Raw genomic sequence first — 21526 nt, 5'->3', positions numbered from 1 at the left:
TTTCTCTAGAGTGATGAGCTCAAAAGAAGCAATTTTAAATCAATCAGTAAAACAAAAATATCTCCAAATAACACAATAGTTTTATTTCTGTGATAATTACCTTCCTTTATTCCAAAATGAAACTGTGACTATCTCTATTTTTTATTGCATGGTTAAAAAAGATGACCTTCAAGAATCTATAAACTAGTTCCTGGGATACAGTAGGCACTCAATAAATACTTGTTGAATGAAAGAATGAATAAATAGAGCAAAACAATCATCTTCTCCTTACAGCCTCTGTTATTTTTGTATTAATCTAAGGCTAATTTAGGTTCATGACAGTCACATCGTCCTGTTGCCCAATACTCAATTTAAGTCTCTTGTAGTCTTACTGTTAAGTTGCTTGTCATTATGCCTCTTTTTTTTTTGGGTGCACTTTGCAGCTTGCGGGATCTTAGTTCCCCCCTCACCGACCAGGGATCAAACCTGCGCCCCCTGCAGTGGAAGCGCAGAGTCCTAACCACTGGACTGCCAGGGAATTCCCATGCCTCTTGTTCTTTTCTTTCTTTCTTTTTAAAAATATTTATTTATTTATTTATTTGGTTGCACCAGGTCTTAGTTGCAGCAGGCAGGCTCCTTAGTTGCAGCTCACCAGCTCCTTAGTTGTGGCACGTGGGCTCCTTAGTTGTGGCATTTGAACTCTTAGTTGTGGCATGCATGTGGAATCTAGTTCCCTGAACAAGGATCGAACCCGGGCCCCCTGCATTGGGAGCTCGGGATCCTATCCACTGCGCCACCAGGGAAGTCCCCCATGCCTCTTTTTCCTGACCAGCTTTTTCAATCGGGTATTTTTCAAATTCAATTTTTATTTATATTTATTATACTTATATTTTCCTATTTGATTTGTAAAATGAGCCTGTTGCTGGAACACGTATCCCTGGAACACAGAGGTAACAGTTAACACACAAACAACAACAGATTAGATTCTCAGCCTCTTTGGCATCCTCTAAATCAGCTATCATGACACTCATTATACTTGTATTACTTATGCATTCACTCATCTATTTATTCAACAAATATTTACTAAGTCTTAATAAGTGCCAGGCCCCATTCTCAATGCTGAGGATATAGCAATGAACAAAGGGGACTCAAATCCCTGCCCCTATAGAGTTTACATGAGAGTGCAGGCAGGGTCAGGCAAAACACAAGAAAAACACGTCATGAAAAACAAAATAGTACAGTGTTTGTTCCAGATTAAAAGAAACTAAAGAGACATTACCAAGTACAATGTGTAAACCTTGATTTGACCCTGGGTCCGAAAACAAACAGCTATTAAATATATTTGAGAACAACTGGGGAAATTGTAATTTGCACTGGATGTTAGATTATGTTATGAAATTATTATTCATTTTCTTAAATGTGATAATGAGACTGGGGTTATGCAGGAGAAGAGGGGAATGTTCTTACTTTTAGGAGATTAAGTATGTAGGGGTTAAGTGTCATGATTCTTGTAAGTTAGTTTCAAATTATCTATCTATCTATCCATCCATCCAACCATCCATCCATCCATCCATCCATCCATCTATCCATCTGCCTACCTACCTACCTATTGTGCACAAATGTAACAAATGTTAGCATTTGGTGAATCCAAGTTACTCCCATAACTTTCTTGTAGGTTTGAAAATTTTTTAAATGAAGAGTGGTGGGTGTAGGGGAAATCTATTGTATTTCTAGTCAGAGATGTGGGACGATTAATTGATTTGACTTTTGTTTCTCAATATTTTTCCATAAATGTGTTACTCCCTCATCTTGAAAAGATTTCCTTTCATTATACATATAGCAACACTGGTCCCGTCACTTTCCCTTTTCTATTGCAGCCATAGGAAAAGCTGGGATATGGGATAGCCATAGGATAGGATATTCTCTCAAAATGAAATACCTCTTTGTTATGACTTTGTTAAATCAACATTTCTTAAGTGGAGCATAGGGTACCAGATATTATCTTGTTCAGCAACAGACCACAAGAGAAACTGAAATAGAGATGTTTATTACGGACAGGTCCTGGAGGAAGCACAAAGCATACCTCAAGGGGCCACAGGGGGAGGTCAAGGCAGAGTGAAGACAGAGAGTGACAGGACCTGGGGCAACAAGGCTTTATTAGGGTCTGTGGGTGGAGAACTTTGGGGTTCCTGGGCTAAGGCCGGATTGGTCAATTCAAACCAAAAGAGTGGGCTTTCGGTAAGCTCCCATGGGGGTCTTATCTAAGGGACAAGGTGAAAGCCCTGGGAGGCAGGGGAGACTGCTAGTGGTAAAGTCATATCGGGAACTTATATTTGTTTGTGACTTTGCAGGCTATTATCTAAGGCATGCACTTGCTGAGGAAGCTGGTATCATTTTAAGGTCTCTGCAGGCCAAACAAAATGGATTGCAAGGCAGCAAAAGCATGGAATAGCTTAGCTAAACTCTCAACACTCCTCAAACTTGATCTGAAATAATGCTTTTATAACTGAATTCAGAAAAGTAATATAATAATTGCAAAGTGTAGGAAAAATATAAGGACAAAGTGCGAAGGAAATAAACCGTGAAGCCAGTAATATGGGGTGTGTATTAGAATCTTATGGTTGCTTTAACAAATTACCACAAACTTGGTGGCTTGAAATTACTGAAATTTATTCTCCTATAGTTCTGGAGGCCGTAAGTCCAAATTGAGTCTTAACAGGGCTAACATCAAGGTGTCAGGGGCCCAATTCCTTCTGCAGATCCGGGGAGAATCTATTTCTTTGGCTTCGCCATCGACTAGAGGCTGTCCTCACTACTTGGCTTGTGGCCCCGCATCACATCACCTTCCCCTGTTCACTGCTTCCAGCTTTCACATTGTCTTCTTCCTCTTCTGTCATAAAGTCTCCCACAGTCTGCCTCTTATCAGGATACCTGTGATTACATTCAGGTCCACCTGGATAATCCAGGAAAATCTCCCCGATCTCAAGATCCTTAACTTAATCATATCTGCAAAGTTCTTCTTGTCATATAAGATAACATTCACAGGTTCCAGGGATTAGGACCTGGGTATCTTTGGGTGCCATTATTCAGCCTACCACAGAGTGAGAGAAAATAAAGGGTCACATGAATAAGTAAGAAATAAAGGAGGCTGGGACTTACCTGGTGGTGCAGTGGTTAAGAATCCACCTGCCAATGCAGGGGACACAGGTTCAAGCCCTGGTCCAGGAAGATCCCACATGCTGCAGAGCAACTAAGCCCGCGAACCACAACTACTGAGCCCGAGTGCTACAACTACTGAAGCCCACGCGCCTAGAGCCCATGCACTGCAACAAGAGAAGCACTGCAATGAGAAGCCCGCGCACCACAATGAAGAGTAGCCCCCGCTCGCCACAACTAGAGAAAGCCCGCGTGCAGCAACGAAGACCCAACGCAGCCAAAAATAAATACATAAATAAAAATTTATTAAAAGAAATAAAGAGGGAATCTTCACTCATTCTTTGAAAATAAATTAGAAGGCACAATGTCATTCCTCCTCAGAAAGGGTATTTCTCATCACCATAAAACACTTAGACTGAGCTGGGAAACCCGAATGGATGTATTCAGACCTTGGTTTGATTCTGTTGCACTAATTATTTAACTGCTATACCTCAATTTCCTCATCTTTAAAATGGAGATAATAATAATACTTAAATGGTGGTTGAGAAGATTCAATATTATAATGCATGTAAAGATTTAACACAGTTCTTGACACATGGTGAGTGCTCATTAAATGATGGCTACTATTATAATTATTTTATTATTCACAGAACAGGCTGTGCAACCCTCATGATGCTGAATCAGTACACAGTTTTTCCAGAGGCCTCTAGTGACCCCTTCTTCTATGTGCATTCTATATAAGTCAATAAGTAAAGCTTACTCAAGTGTCAAAACTTAAAAAAAATTTTTTTAAGCATATCTTATCTCTAACTGTATCACAAACTTCCTTGGCTTACTAAAAAGATGATAATAAACACAAGTAACCTTTTGTTTATCAACTCTGGTTCAACATTATGACTATTGCTTACTGCCCTGGCCATAATAGAAAGATACCCTCGATGAACAAAAAGATTAATAAAGCCTTTACATGTCCCCTGAATGGTAAATGACCTTAAAATACTGTTTGCTTGTTTTAAATATGGATTTTCTCTTGTTTGTCTTTAATATGGATTTTCTCTTCACTGGTTCTCTAGTGACTTTCTTTTCTGATAACATTTATCACCACTGTCAGTGTGTGGCTAAGGCAACACTTTAGACCCTCCTCACTACTTTTTTATCTGCTGCTGCTGACCTGATCAGTACTTGAAGGTTATGCATTTATAAGTAAACGGATTCTCTGTCAAACTCTTGGGAGACTTTCTGCCTCTCCTACAAAGACACATATAAACTCTGTAAACACTGGCTCCTCAGGGGCCATTTTTACTTACTTTCAAATCAGTGACTATGTTCTGAACATGTTAGGAGTTTGATTGCTATGTTGGTGAGTTGCTAAGTAGCGTTCTACCACATCAGACATTAGCCTGAGGATCTGTCTAATGATTAATACAAATCAAAACACTAGTAAATGAACCAGTTTAGGGTGTGACAATATCTTCAATTTAATGATCTTATCTTACAAAAGTGGCCCAGTGAATTACTCTGTCCACCTGGGGTTCAAGAGTTCTTATGCTTTTGTTTACAAAGAACTTTAGACAAGCCTTGAGGCTAGTATGGATACTATGTATCCATATGTATATATAAACAGAGGAACTCTAGGTTACCCAGTGATTTAGCCATATTTATTCTTGTTTCTAAATTTTTACTGTCAACATCAACTATCTGGCTTAATTGAGCCCTTTGTTGATACACTTTTTTGTTTGTTGGTTTAATTCCCCCCTAAATTACTCCTTGCCCTCAGGGAAGGTGTGTGAACTAGCAAGTCTTCTTATCTTTGCTGCAGACTGGGGCCCCTCAGTCTCAGCTTAGTGGCCCATTTCTAGATGGAAAGGAGAGCAGGACTCATACAAGTTGATGTACTACACAGTTAAAATTTGAAGAATTCTCATATTTGTTAAATATAAATATAGGTGTTTATATTTTATTTTAACAAAACCAAACAAAATCAATTTTTGGATTAACTGTCATTCAAACTATCCGTGTCACTGGTATTTGCAGGCTGACTATACAGTTTAAGTATGCCTATTAAGTGTTAAATATTTTTTTATCAGTTATGTTCTTTTTTTATTTTTATTTTTTATTTTTATTTATTTTTGGCTGCATTGGGTCTTCGTTGCTGTGTGCGGGCTTTCTCTAGTTGCGGCGAGCAGGGGCTACTCTTCGTTGCGGTGCGCAGGCCTCTCATTGCGGTGGCTTCTCTTTGTTGCGGAGCACGGGCTCTAGGCACACGGGCTTCAGTAGTTGCAGCACGTGGGCTTCAGTAGTTGTGGCTCGCAGGCTCTAGAGCGCAGGCTCAGTAGTTGTGGCACACGGGCTCAGTAGTTGCTCCACGGCACGTGGGATCTTCCCAGACCAGGGCTTGAACCCGTGTTCCCTGCATTGGCAGGCGGATTCTTAACCACTGCCCCACCAGGGAAGTCCCTATCAGTTATGTTCTTAATGCAATATATGCAGTACAAAAATAGTTCATTCATTTTAGTTTACAAAACAGATACAATGCATACTGTGATATATGGTGCTTCCTTCTCTGTATTTTCCAGGAATCTAAAAAACCATGAGTTTTTCTTGTCCTGCTCACAATAGCTTTATAGTAAGGACCACGTGTATTAGGTGTATATTAGTAACAGTATAAAAGCAACTGCCATCTATGGAGTGCCTGCTGTGTGCTAAGCACTGTACGGAGTACTTTTTATAATGTGGTGGTTTTAAGGTCCACAGAATTCTATGATACTCCCCTCCCTTCCCCTTGAGTATGGGTTAAACTTACTGATTCACTTCTAAAGAATAGAATAAAATAAAAGCGACAGAATGTGACTTCAGAGACTCGGTCATAAAAGGTACTGATGCTTACTGTTTGCTCTCTCTCTGAGATCACTTTTTCTGGGGAAGCCACTACCATATCATGAGGAACTTATGATGAAGAACTGAGGCCTCCTGCCAACAGTGATATGAGTGAGTTTAGGAGCAGACCTCCCAGTCCCATTCAAGCCTTCAGGTGGCTGCAGCCCCGACCCAAATCTTGATTTCTACCTTATGAGGGACCTTGAGCCAGAACCACCTAAGTGAGCTGCTCCTGGATTCCTGACCCTCCGGACCTGTGTGACATACGTATTTATTGTTTTAAGCCTCCACGTTTTGGGGTAATTTATTAGACACTGATAGATAACTAATACATATATATTTAACTAGTACACATATATTATCTTTTTTATTCCCACAACCACCATGGAATAGGTGGTATTATCTTTATGCAAATTAGAAAACAAAGGCTCAGGTGGTTAAGTAATTTATTCAAGGTCATAAGCAAGTAATGGTAGACCCATGACACCAAGCCCATATTCTTTGTACTATATTATACTATGGCTTTTCAGGTCCTGTTTCTTTCAGGCAGCTTATTAGCTGTCTCTCCCACCTTTGATTAGCCTGCTATCAATGCTTTCACGCAAATAATGGATTAGAAAAAAAAGATAGGCTTAAGAATAGTCCAGAATCATACTTCTGGACTATTCCCCCCTTCAGCATGACATGAACTCATTAATTAGCACATTTTGATACGACTGTTCAACCAGTTATATGTTGTTCAACCAGCCTGTATTCTTTCTGCTTCTTCACAAGGATATCATGGAGATGTTGTCAAGGTCTTGTTGAAACCCAATTAAACTATACAAATACAATAAATATAGCTAAATATTAGAATAATCTTATGATAAGTATAGCTAAAACTAAGTACAGCTTTCTCCCAATTTGTCTGGTAATGCCTTCAAAAACGGAATAAGTTTGCATTAACTATTTCACTTGCTCCTCCTTCAGGATTATTGCCGTTACCATCATTCATCTTTTATCACTCCCGTCACAATCATCACTGATTTTGATAAATAAGTGCTTTACACACATTATTTGATTTACAACTCAGGACTATCCTATGAAGTAGGTTCTCTTATTATTTCTGTTTTACCAATAAGGAAATTTGGCTTATAGAGATAAATAATTTGCCTAATGTCATTTTACTAAGAAGTGAAACCTGGGGTTGAAATCGGGCCTTCTTTACCCACCAAGCCTGGGCTCTTTTTCTTTTCCTTTTCTTCTCTACTCTACTCATCTCTTCTCTCCTCCCCTTCCTCCTTCCCTCATCCCCTCCCACCCCCTTCTTTTTCAATAAACTCTGATAGGCTTACAGTGACTACAACTTCCTTTTCTAAATACCTACAATTTATTCTTTTTAATAAATAGTTGAAGAATATCACCCAAGATGGATGGCAAGGTCATCAGCCTTCAGTCTGCTGAAATGACCTTCTGACTCCAATATTCTGGAACTTCTCCTCTCCACCTGCCATGCCACCCTCCCCCTGCCCGTCCCCCATCCCCTCCACACAATGTGCACACTTTCTGCTTTCTCAAAGACTGCCAGCAGTGGTTCAGCCAGTTTACCTACTGGGCCTCAGCACCTCAGAATGTAAATTAGGCCCAGAAACTTGAGCTCATTTAAAGCAGTTAGGTGATCTCTTATAATCTCAGCTATATTTGATTTCATTCTCTGGAACCAGTGTTTATTTTATCTTTTCCAGTACAAAGAGCATCCTCTTTGACTGAGAAGACTAAATCAAAATAAGAGGTTTTGCTTTCTCACTTTCATTCATTAATATTATACCACCCACCTAGTCTTCATTGTTCTTTTTTGCTCTGATGTAATTTTTTTAAAAGGAAGACTTTTTATATTGTCTTCAGTATTTTGTCACAATTCTCAGTTTTCCTAGTCTCTTATTTTCCCTTTAATTTAATACAATATAAATATAAACATTCATTTGTATATATAGTTGATCTTTGAACAATGCAGGGGTAGGGGCACCAGCCCCCCATGCAGTTGAAAATCTGCCTATAACTTCTGACTCCCCCAAAACTTAACTACTAATAGCCTACTATTGACCTGAAGCCTTACTGATAACATAAACAGTCAATTAACACACATTTTGTATGTTATATTATTATATACTGTATTCTTACAATAAAGTAAGCTAGAGAAAAGAAAACATTATTGGGCTTACCTGGTAGTGCAGTGGTTAAGAATCTGCCTGCCAATGCAGGGCACACAGGTTCGAGCCCTGGTCTGGGAAAATCCCACGTGCCACAGAGCAACTAAGCCCGTGTGCCACAACTACTGAGCCCGCAAGCCACAACTACTGAAGCCCGCGTGCCACAACTACTGAAGCCCACATGCCTAGAGCCTGTGCTCTGCAACAAGAGAAGCCACCGCAATGAGAAGCCTGCGCACGACAATGAAGGGTAGCCCCCGCTCGTCGCAACTAGAGAAAGCCCATGCACAGCAATGAAGACCCAATGCAGCTAAAAATAAATAAATAAAACAAACAAAAAAAGACATTATTAAGAAAATCACAAGGAAGAGAAAACACATTTACAGTACTGTACTGTTTTTATACCGTTAAGTTTACATAGTCTGTTTACAAGTGAATCATCTGTCAGTATCTACAACAATATTGTCTTATACGATACAAAACACTGTAGATGTTACATGTATTACTAACACTAGACATCAAAAATGAAAAGATAATGTGAAAAAGAAATTCATATTTATTTCCAGGTATAATGATTCATGTATTGATAATGAAGAAGCAGCAATACGATTACTGTACAGTAGCCTAGCCTATACACAAATGAATAAATCATTATAAAATTTGTATGGCATACAGTATTATGGTCATATTCATAATACAGTACTGGAAATATTGCTACATTTTTAAAAAACCACTTACCTGTGATGACAGGATGATACAAAGTTTCTCCAATTACAAGAAAGAGAGGCATACTGTATGGTAATGTAATTCTTTGGAAGCAAAATTATAAAACAGGAAGAAAACTAACAGATTGTTAACTTTGTATCAAATATCACTCACCTTATGCTTGTGTAAGGATAGACTAACCACCTCAATACCAGTCTTGCACACAGTGTTCTACATGATGAATACTTAGGTGATAATGATGGTGATGACACAAAAACATCTCATACAGTTCTTGCTGTTCAGTTATTATATTTTCACACGAAGATACCCACACATACATACACAACAGATAAGTTTATGACATGATTATTTACTCTTCATTAAGTGGAAGTCTTCACGTTCAGTAGGCTGAGGAGGAGGAGGAAGAGGAGGGGTGGGTCTTGCTGTCCTAGGGGTTGCCGAGGTGGAAGGGGAGGCAGCAGAGGCAGGCACACTCGGTGTAACTTTACGGAAATATAGCATAATTTGTCTGACATTTTTGCCTTTTCATTTCTCTAAAAATATTTCTATATAGTACTGATCCTTCTTTTACTGTTTGCTTTAGTTTCAGACCCTGTATCATAGAAGAATAACTGGAACCCTTCTGCCAGACTGTCTAATGTCAGTATGTTTTCTGGAGCTACTTCTACGTCTTCTTCCTCATTGCCTGGCACTGGTTCAAAAGCACTCAACTCCACCAGGTTATCTTCTGTTAATTCCTCTGGTGTGGTGTCTATTAGCTCTTGAATTTCTCCAAGATCCATATCTTGAAACCTCTCAAACCAACCCCCCCAACTTTTTTTTTTTTTTTTTGGCCATATCCACAATCTCTTTCATGATTTCCTTGATTGGCTCTGTTGTAAATCCTGTGAAGTCATGTACAACATCTGGACATAGTTTTTGCCAGCAGGAATTTATTGTTTTGGGCTTGATGGCTTTCACGGCTTTTTCTATAACAAAAATGTCATCTTCAATGGTGTAATTCTTACAGACTTTTATGATGTTCTCTCTATTGGGGTTCTCTTTCATAGTGCTGACAATACTTTCCATAGAGTACCATGTGTAATGAGCTTTAAAGGTCCTTATTATCCCCTGATCTGGAGGCTGAATTAGAGACATTGTGTCTGGGGGCAAGTAGACCACTTCAGTGCCTTCAGTGTTGAATTCATGGGGTTCTGGGTGGTCAGGAGCATTGTCCAATATCAAAAGAACTTTAAAAGGCATTCCCTTACCGGCAAGGTATTTCCTGACTTCAGGAACAAAGTGTTGATGAAACCAGTCCAGAAAAAGGGCTCTCGTTGTCCAGGCCTTCTTGTTGTACAACCAAAAGACTGGCAGCTGGCGTTTATCTTTTTCCCTCAAGGTTTGAGAATTAGCAGCTTTACAGATGAGGGTAGTCCTGATCATGCACTTGACTGCATTTGCAAAAAACAGTAGAGTTAGTCTGTTTCTTTCTGCCTTAAATTCTGGTGCTCACTTCTCTTCCTTACTAATAAATGTCCTTTATGGCAATTTTTCTAGGATAGGGCACTTTCATTTGCATTAAAAACCTGTCCAGGCAGATATCCTTTCTCCTCAATGATTTTCTCAATGGCTTCTGGGAACTCATCTGTTGCCTCCTGGTCAGCAGAAGCCCCTTCTCCTATTATCTTGACATTTTTTTAAGCCAAACCTCTTTCTAAAATTATCAAACCATCCTTTGCTGACATTAAATTCTCCAGCTTTAGATCTTTTACCTTCCTTTTGCTTTAAGTTGTCATATAACAACTTCACTTTTTCTCAAGTCATATTAAAGTCTATAAGCATGCCTTTCTTATAGCAATCCTGCACCCAGATAAAAGCTGCATTTTCAATGAGATAAAAAGTGCAATATTCCAGGGAGATCAGCTCGGTGCTTTGTGACCACCTAGAGGGGTGGGGTAGGGAGGGTGGGAGGGAGACGCAAGAGAGAGGAGATATGGGGATATATGTACATGTATAGCTGATTCACTTTGATATAAAGCAGAAACTAACACACCATTGTAAAGCAATTATACTCCAATAAAGATGTTAAAAAAAGTGCAATATTCAATATTTCTCAAAAAGAGCAAGGTTTTTGCGACTGCTGACCTAGCTGCAACGATGACTTTATGAATTTCCCTTTCTTCTTCTTTTTTCTTTTTTTCATTTTTCTTTTTTATAATAGTCCTTATATTGGATTCATTTATCTTGAAATGGTGGGCAATCACAGCTGCAGACCTCAATCTATGGTACATATCAAGCAGTTCAACTCTTTCTTGTCATGTCATGACTTTTCTCTGCTTCTGGGGAGCACTTCCAGCATCACTAGTGGCACTTCGTATGGGTCCACTGGTGTTATTCAAGGTTTACAGTATTGTGCTAAACACGATGAAAAATACGTGTGATCTGCAAGAGGTCACCTTTTACTGTGATAAGCAGTACTGGAGATATGAACTGCCCAGGTGGAGATGATTAGTGTCACATTTTAAGTGGATACTCATGATGCTTGAGCTCACTGCAAGAGCAACAGGAGGTGGCTACAAAATTATTACAGTTGTACAGTATGCACTAGAGTTAATTTTATGCAGTTATGATTTAATACTGCATCTTTATGTTTGTTTTCATTTTTCTAGAAAGTGAATGACGCCATATATGGTCTGTAAGTATGTGTATAAGTTTTTATAAATTTTAGCTTTTTATAATATATTTGACTATTTTTATGGTAGTAAATGATAAAATAGACCACCATCTACATTTATTTTAGGCATTCATAACATACTTAATTTTAAAAGAATTTTTTTTAGATACTTCTAGGATACATGGTTCATCTGTGAGTTTTTTCAAATTGTTGCAAATCTCTAAAAAAATTTCCAATATATTCATTGAAAAAAAATTCGTGTGTAAGTGGATCCATGCAGTTGAAACCCATGTTATTCAAGGGTCAACTGTACTCTGAATGAGGCACTTTGCTAGATGCTAGGAACACAGGGGTAAGCAAGACAGAGAAATGTTCTCATGAAGCTTATGAAGTCTAATGAAGTCTAATGAAGAAGACAGAATTTAAGCAAACAGTTATATGTACGAAAAGTGTTAGGAAAAGAGCTTATAAGAAGCATATTAAACCTTATTTAAAAGTTCAGAAAAGTATGCCTAGAAAAAGAGACATTTAAAAAAGATATATTACCAATATTACATAAATGCCTTCAAAAAAGACAGGAGGAAATACTTCCAAACTCATTGTATGAGGCCAGCATCATCCTGACACTCCAGACAGATATTACAAGAAAAGAAAACAGCAGCCTAAAATACATTATGCAGATAGATGCAAAAATCATTAACAAAATATTAGTAAAAGGAATCCAATGATAGATATATAAAAATGATAATAAATCACGACTAAGGTGGATTTATTCACATCATAGCATAAAGGGGAAAATAATATGTTATCTCAATAGATGCAGAAAACCAATTAAAAATTGAATAACAATTCACAATAAAAATTCTCAGCAAACTAAGAATAAAAGTAAACTTCCTCAACCTAATAAAGGACATCCATGAAAAACCTCATATTTAATATGAGAGATTGAAAACTCTTCTGCCATGATTGGGAACAAAGCAAAGATATCTGCTCTCACCACTTCTATTTAACATTGTAATGAGGTCCTACTCTGTGCAATAAAGAAAGACAAAGGAAAAGAACCCACAGAGACTGGAAAGGAAGAAGTAAAACTGCCTCTAATTTGCATATGACATGATTTTGCATGTAGAAGATTCTCAGGAATCTACAAAAAAACTACGAGAAATAATAAGTGAATTTAGCAAAGTCTCAGGATATAAGAGGAATATACAAAAAGGAATTATATTTCTATGTTCTTGCAATGAAAAGTTGGTAAAGAAAATAAATTTTAAAAATAACGCTATTTAGGGCTTCCCTGGTGGCGCAGTGGTTAGGAACCCGCCTGCCAATGCAGGGGACACAGGTTCAAGCCCTGGTCCGGGAAGATCCCACATGCCACGGAGCAACTAAGCCCGCGTGCCACAACTACTGAGCCTGCGTGCCACAACTACTGAAGCCCGTGCTCCTAGAGCCCATGCTCCACAATGAGAGAAGCCACCACAATGAGAAGCCCGCACACCGCAACGAAGAGTAGCCCCCACTTGCCGCAACTAGAGAAAGCCCTCGTGCAGCAATGAAGACCCAATGCAGCCAAGAATAAAATAAAATAAAAAAACTTTGAAAAAAAATAACGCTATTTAAAATAGTAGCACAAAACATGAAATACATAGATAAATTTAATAAAATGTGTAAGATCTGTATATTAAACACTATAAAGTATTGCTGAGAGACATTAAAGAAGACCTAAGAAAAAATTTACTATGTTCATGGATTGGAAGAGTCAATATTGCAAAGATAACAATTCTCCCCAAAATTGATCTACAGATTCTTCATATCTCAATCAAATTCTTTTTATTTTGTAGTGAATTAATAACTTTTAGGTAGAATTAATTCTTTACAGTTTTGAATCTGAACCTGGAACACAATACAGTATGCCTCTTCTTTCATTCAGGTCTCCTAATACTTCCTTCCTTAGGTTATTTCTAGAGAAAAATCCCCAAACAAAATCTGACCAAACCGAAATTGAAAAAAAAAAATCAATCGTAATATCACAATAAGCCACAGTCGAAAATCAACCACAAACTTAGAAATGCTTTTCAATGGATATGTCAATCAAATTCTTGTTAGGCTTTTTTTTGTGTGTAGAAATTGACATTTATTCTAAAAGTTATATGGAAATTCAAGGGACCTCCAATGACCAAAACAATCTTGAAAATGTAAAAGTTGAAGGGCATACACTACCTTTCTATAAAGATAAAGTAATCAAGACTAAAGTTCAACAAATAGATCAATGGAACAAAATAAGAGAATCCAGAAATACACCCACACTTATATAATCAACTGATTTCTTTTACAAAGGAACCAAAACAATTAAGTGGGAAAGGTGAAGTCTTTCAAAGAGTGGTGCTGGAACAAACAGCTAGCTATCCATATGGAAAAAAACAAAACAAAACCCTGACCTCAACTTCAAACCACACACAAAAATTAATTCAAGATGGATTATATACCTAAGCATAAAAGCTAAATTTCTAATGCTTTTAGAAGAAAATGTAGAGTAATACTGTTACAAACTTAGTGTAGGCAAAGATTTTTTTAGAGCAGACCCAGAAGGCCTAACCATAAAAGAAAAAATCGATTTTTAAAACTTCTGCTCAATAAAAGACTCCACTAAGGGAATAAATAAACAAGCCAAAGAATGGGAGAGAGATCTGCAATACACATATCTCACTTGCATCCAGAGTATATAAAGAACTGCTGCTCAATGATTAAAATAAACAACCCACTAAAAATTGGGCAAGGAACTTCCCTGGTGGTCCAGTGGTTAGGACTTCACTTTACAATGCAGGGGATACGGGTTCAATCCCTGGTCGGGGAGCTAAGATCCCACATGCCTCGTGGCCAAAAAACCAAAACATAAAACAGAAGTAATATTGTAATAAAGACTTTAAAAATTGTCCACATCAAAAAATAATTTTAAAAAAATTTTAAAAAATTAAAAATGGGCAAAAGATTTGAAGAGATATTTCACAGAGGAAATGGTCAATAAGCAATAAAAAAGTGTTCAACATCATTAGTCATCAGGAAAATGCAAATTAAAACCACGAGATACTAGAAAGGTTACTTCATACCCATTAGAAAAGCTAAACTTAAAAAGACTATGCTTGCTTCAGAAGCACATGTATTAAAATTGGCACAATACAGAGATTAGCATGGTCCCTGTGCAAGGATGACACACAAATTTGTGAAGCAGTCCATATTTTAAAAAATAACATTATTGTGGTAATTATTTCACAACATACACATATATCAAATCATCACATAGTACACCTTAAACCTACATAATGTTATATGTCAATTATATCTCAAAGCTGGAGGAAAAAAGAAGATTGACAACACCAAATGTTAGCAAGGATGTGTAACAACTGGAATTTTCAGATATTGCTGATAGAAGTGTAAAACAGTACAACCAATTTGGAAAACAATTTGTCAGCAATTTCACCCTTAGATATTTATCCAAGAGAAATAAAAACATATATCCACAAAACTCAGCCTTTTTTGTTTTTTAAATTTATTTATTTAATTTACTTATTTTTGGCTGTGTTGGGTCTTCCTTGCTGCTCGCAGGCTTTCTCTACTTGCGGTGAGCGGGGGCTACTCTTCGTTGTGGTGCACGGGCTTATTATGGTGGCTTCTCTTGTTGCAGAGCTCAGGCTCCAGGTGTGTGGGCTTCAGTAGTTGTGGCGGGCGATCTCAGTAGTTGTGGCTCACGGGCTCAGAGCGCAGGCTCAGTGGTTGTGGCGCACGGGCTTAGTTGCTCAGCGGCACATGGGATCTTCCCGGACCAGGGCTCGAACCCATGTCCCCTGCACTGGCAGGCGGATTCTTAACCACTGTGCCACCAAGGAAGCCCCAGCCTCCCTTCATGATTAAAAACTCTGAACAATTTGGATACAGAAGGAATGCACCTCAACAAAATAAAAGCTGTATATGACAAGTTCACTGTTAACAAGATATTCAGTGGTGAAAGGGTGAAAGCTCTCCCTCTAAGATCAGGAACAAGACAAGGGTGCCGATTCTCACCACCTCTATTCAACATAGTACTGGAAGTTTTAGCCAGAGCAATTAGCCAAGAAAAAGAAATAAAAAGCATCAAAATCAGAAAGGAAGAAATAAAACTGTCTCTGTTTGCAGATGATATGATCTTACATATAGAAAATCCTAAAAACTACAATCCAATCCAAAAAACTGTTAGAACTAATAAATTAATCCAGTAAGGTTGCAGGACACAAAATCAACACACAAAAATCAGTTGCAGGGCTTCCCTGGTGGCGCAGTGGTTGAGAGTCTGCCTGCCAATGCAGGGGACACGGGTTCGAGCCCTGGTCTGGGAAGATCCCACATGCCGCGGAGCGACTAGGCCCGTGAGCCACAATTGCTGAGCCTGCGCATCTGGAGCCTGTGCTCCGCAACAAGAGAGGCCGCAATAGTGAGAGGCCCGCGCACCGCGATGAAGAGTGGCCCCCAATTGCTGCAACTAGAGAAAGCCCTCGCACAGAAACGAAGACTCAACACAGCCATAAATAAATAAATAAATAAAATTAAAAAAAAAAAATCAGTTGCATTTTTATACACTAACAACAAACTATCTGAAAAAGAAATAAAGAAAATAATCCCATTCACAATAGCATCAAAAACAATAAAGTACTTAGGAATAAAGTTATTCAAGAAGGTGAAAGATCTGTACATTGAAAACTGCAAGACTTTGATGAAAGAAATTGAAGACACAAACAAAGGCAAAGATATGTGTTCACCAACTGCAAGAATCAATAATGTTAAAATGTTCATACTACCCAAAGCCAACATAGATTCAATGTAATCCCTTTAAAAATTCCAATGGCATTTTTCACAGAAATAGAAAAAAAAAAGATCTTAAAATTCATATGAAACCACAATAGACCCTGAAGAGCTAAGGCAATCCTGAAAAGAAAGAACAAAGCAGGAGGCATCACACGTCCTGATTTCAAACTATATTACAAAGCTGAAGTAATCAAAACAGTATGGTACTGGCATAAAAACAGACAGAGCAATGGTGCAAACTCGAGAGCCCAGAAATAACCCCATACATATATGATCAACTAATATTTGACAAGATAGCCAAGAAAGAATAGTCTCTTCAATAAATGATGCTGGGAAAACTGGATACTCACATGCAAAATAATGAAATTGGACCTCTATCTTACACCATGCACAAAAAATAACTTGAAATGGGTTAAAGACTAATGTAAGACTGAAATTATAAAACTCCTAAAAGAAAGCATATGGGAAAAGCTCCTTGACACTGGTCTTGGCAACAAGTTTTTGTATATATGACACCAAAAGCACAAGCAACAAAAGCAAAAAATAAACAGGAGGGACTACATCAAACTAAAAAGCTTCTCCACAGCAAAAGAAACAATAAAATGAAAAGGCAGCCTACAGAATGGGAGAAAATATTTGCAAACCATGTATCTGATAAAGGGTTAATATTCAATATATATGGGGAACTCATACAGCTCAATAGCAGAAACCCAAATAATCCAATTAAAAAACGGGCAAAGGACCCAGATAGACATTTTTCCAAAGAAGACACACAGATGGCCAACAGACAGATGAAAAGATGTGCAACATCACTAATCATTTGAGAAATGCAAGTAAAAACCACAATGAGATATCACCTCACACCTGTCAGAATGGCTATCATCAAAAAGACAACAAAAATGTGGAGAAAAGGGAAACCTTGTGCACTATTGGTGGTTTTGTATATTGGTGCAGCCACTATGGAAAACAGTATGGAGGTTCCTCAAAAGAATAAAAATAGAACTACCATATGATTCATCAATTTCACTTCTGGGTATTTACCCAAAGAAAACAAAAACACTATTTCAAAAACATATATGCACACCAATGTTCATTGCAGCATTATTTACAATATCCAAGATATGGAAGCAACCTAAGTGTCTATTGATAGATGAATGGATAAAGAAGATGTGGTGTAGATATATAATGGAATATTAGCCACAAAAAAGAAATCTTGCCATTTGCAACAACATTGATAATCTAGGGCATATTACGCTAAGTGAAATAAGTCAGACAAAGACAAAGTGAGATCTACATGATCTCACTTATATGTGGAATCTACAAAAAAAAACCACAAACAAACAAGCAAACAAAACAAAATGAAAACAGTCTCAATAGACACAGAGAACAAATGGGTCATTGCCAGGAAGGTGGGGGCACAAAATAGGTGAAGTGGATTAAGAGGTACAAACCTCCAGTTATAAAATAAACAAGCCACAAGGATGTAACATACAGCATAAGGAATATGGTCAATAATACTGTAACAACTTTGCATGGGATCAGATGGATATTAGACTTATAATGGTGATTACTTCATAATGTATGCAAATGTCAAATCACTATGTAGTACTCCTGAAACTAACATAACATTGTATGTCAACTATATTAAAAAAAAAAAAAGACAAGTGGTGGCAAGAATCTGGAGAAATGGTAACCCTCATACATTACTGGTGGGAATGTAAAATGGTGCAGCCATTTTGGCAGGCAGGCAGGTAGGCAGGCAGTTCCTCAAAAAGTTGAACATAGAATTACCATATGATCCAGCATCCCACTACTAGGTATATACCCAAGAGAAGTGAAAGCATATGTTCACACAAAAACTTCTACACAAATGTTTGTAGCAGTATTACTCATAATAGCCAAAAAAGTAGAAACAACCCAAATGTCTGTCAATGGATGAGTAGATAAATATCCATTGAATATCCATACAATGAAATATTATTTGGCCATAAAAAAGAAATATGGTAAGGAAATGATACATTCTACAACATGGATGAACCTTGAAAACATTATTCTAAGTGAAAGAAACCAGACAAAGAAGCCCACATACTGTATGGCTCCATCTACATGAAATGTCCAGAACAGGCAAATCCATAGAGACAGAAAGTAGACTAGTGGTTGCCTAGGGCTGGAAGTGGGTGGGTGAGTAGTGGAAAGAGTAGGGGCAAGTATTTAGTAATTAGAGTTACTGCTGAGTATTTTTTTTGTGTGTGGGGGGGGGCGGAGAGTGGGTGATAAAAATGTTCTAAAAATGATTGTGGTGGGAATTCCCTGGTGGTCCAGGGGTTAGGGCTCCGCGCTTCCACTGCAGGGGGCACGGGTTCTATCCCTGGTGGGGGAACAAAGATCCCACATGCCACGTGGTGCGGCCATAAATAAACAAATACAAATTATTTTTAAAAATCTAATCCTTTAAAAAAATAGAGTGAAGTAAGTCAGAAAGAGAAAAACAAATATCGTATATTAATGCATATGTGTGGAACCTGGAAAAATGGTACAGATGAATCGGTTTGCAGGGCAGAAATAGACACACAGACGTAGAGAACAAACATGGACACCAAGGGGGAAAGTGGTGGGGGGTGGGGGTGGGGGTGGTGGTGGGATGAATTGAGCGATTGGGATTGACATATATACACTAATATGTATAAAATGGATAACTAATAAGAACCTGCTGTATAAAAAAATAAAATTTAAAAATTAAAAAAAATAAAAAATAAAATAAAATTGATTGTGGTAATAGTTGCACAACTCTGTGAATATGCTAAAAACCACTGAATTGCATGCTTTAAGCAAGTGAACTGTATGTCATGTGAATTATATCTCAATCAAGCTACTGTTAAAAAAGTATTTTTAAGAACGGTATATACAATCTTTTGCTTGAATTTTCTGTTCGTTTCTTTCATTCAATTTTCTACTGAGTTTTTATTATTTTTATTATTGATTTTTAGGAACTCCATATGTAAGGAAATTAGCCCTTCACCTGTGATATATGTTGCAAATATTTCTCCTTGTTTGTTGTTAATCTTTTATCCTTATTTATAGGATTTTTTTTGTCAAGCAGATTTTTCATCCTTTTTATCTAATGAAATATATCAATCTTTTCTTTTATGGCTTTGATGTTCTCAGTCATATTAAGAAAGGCTTTGCTTTCTGTTAAACTATAAAAACACTTTTCTGTGGTTTCTTTGAGTATGTTTATGGTTTCATTTTTTTTACACTGAAATTTTTGATCCATCTGGAATTTATTTTCATGTAAGGTGTAAGGAAGGAATCCCTTTATTTTTAAAAGATGGCTACCAGTTATGCTCATTGATTTAAAAGGTCCTCCCTCCCCCAACACAGGTTAACTCCATTTTCATATTTGGGTCAATTTCTAGGCTTCTCATTCTGGTCCATTGATTTTTACTTATCTATTCATGTTCCAGTAATGAATGTTTGTATAGCATGGTGATGAACAGCATGTACACTGGAGCCAGAGTACCTGAGTTTAAATTCAACCTCTGCCACTTATTAACTCTGTGAGCTTGAGCAAGTTAATCTCAATGAGCTGTTGTGAGGATTAAATGAATTATTATAGTGAAAGTGCTTAAAACAGTACCTGGCACAGAGTAAGTGTTTTGTTTTAGTAATTATTAGTAGAATTATTATAGCCTTATAATAATTTCTAACATCTGGAAGAGCTACTACTCTATTATATCTTTTTTTTTGAATTTTTGAACTTTATTTTATTTATTTCTTTATACAGCAGGTTCTTGTCATCAATTTTATACACATCTGTGTATACGTGTCAATCCCAATCGCCCAATTCATCACACCGCCCCCCCCCTGCCTAGCCCCCCGCCACTTCCCCCCTTGGTGCCCATACGTTTGTTCTCTACACCTCTGTCTCAATTTCTGCCCTGCAAACCTGTTCATCTGTACCATTTTTCTAGGTTCCACATATATGCGGTAATATACGATATTTGTTTTTCTCTTTCTGACTTACTTCACTTTGTATGACAGTCTCTAGATCCATCCACATCTCAACAAATGACCCAATTTCGTTCCTTTTTATGGCTGAGTAATATTCCATTGTATATATGTCCCACATCTTCTTTATCCATTCATCTGTCGATGGGCATTTAGGATGCTTCCATGACCTGGCTACTGTAAACAGTGCTTCAGTGAACACTGGGGTGCATGTGTCTTTTTTTTTTTTTTTTTAACATCTTTATTGGAGTATAATTGCTTAACAATGGTGTGTTAGTTTCTGCTTTATAACAACGTGAATCAGTTATACATATACATATGTTCCCATATCTCTTCCCTCTTGCGTCTCCCTCCCACCCACCCTCCCTATCCCACCCCTCTAAGTGGTCACATAGCACCGAGCTGATCTCCCTGTGCTATGTGGCTGCTTCCCACTAGCTATCTATTTTATGTTTGGTAGTGTATATATGTCCATGCCACTCTCTCACTTTGTCACAGCTTACCCTTCCCCCTCCCCATATCCTCAAGTCCATTCTCTAGTAGGTCTGTGTCTTTATTCCCATCTTGCCCCTAGGTTCTTCATGACCCCCTCTTTTTTTTTTCCTTAGATCCCATATATATGTGTTAGCATATGGTATTTGTTTTTCTCTTTCTGATTTACTTCACTCTGTACGACAGTCTCTAGGTCCATCCATCTCACTACAAATAACTCAATTTCGTTTCTTTTTATGGCTGAGTAATATTCCATTGTATATATGTGCCACATCTTCTTTATCCATTCATCTGTAGATGGACACTTAGGTTGCTTCCATGTCCTGGCTATTGTAAATAGAGCTGCAATGAACATTTTGGTACATGACACTTTTTCAATTACGGTTTTCTCAGGGTATATGCCCAGTAGTGGGATTGCTGGGTCATATGGTAGTTCTCTTTTTAGTTTTTTAAGGAACCTCCATACCGTTCTCCATAGTGGCTGTATCAATTTACATTCCCACCAACAGTGCAAGAGTGTTCCCTTTTCTCCACACCCTCTCCAGCATTTACTGTTTGTAGATTTTTTGATGATGGCCATTCTGACCGGTGTGAGATGATATCTCAT

At 37.7% G+C, this 21526-nt stretch overlaps 1 protein-coding gene and 1 pseudogene across 2 annotated transcripts in view; one reads left to right on the top strand and one right to left on the bottom strand.

The window, feature by feature from the left end:
• CSTPP1 (centriolar satellite-associated tubulin polyglutamylase complex regulator 1) overlaps window positions 1-21526 on the bottom strand; it is a 190863-nt gene that overhangs the window by 54122 nt on the left and 115215 nt on the right. The window lies entirely within an intron of this gene.
• On the top strand, window positions 14724-14823 carry LOC133100216 (U6 spliceosomal RNA; annotated as a pseudogene).

Source organism: Eubalaena glacialis, chromosome 10 (genome assembly GCF_028564815.1).
Source record: "Eubalaena glacialis isolate mEubGla1 chromosome 10, mEubGla1.1.hap2.+ XY, whole genome shotgun sequence".
Lineage (NCBI taxonomy): Eukaryota > Metazoa > Chordata > Mammalia > Artiodactyla > Balaenidae > Eubalaena > Eubalaena glacialis.
Note: the sequence above shows the minus strand (reverse complement) of the source record. Positions and strands in the feature narration are given on the sequence as shown.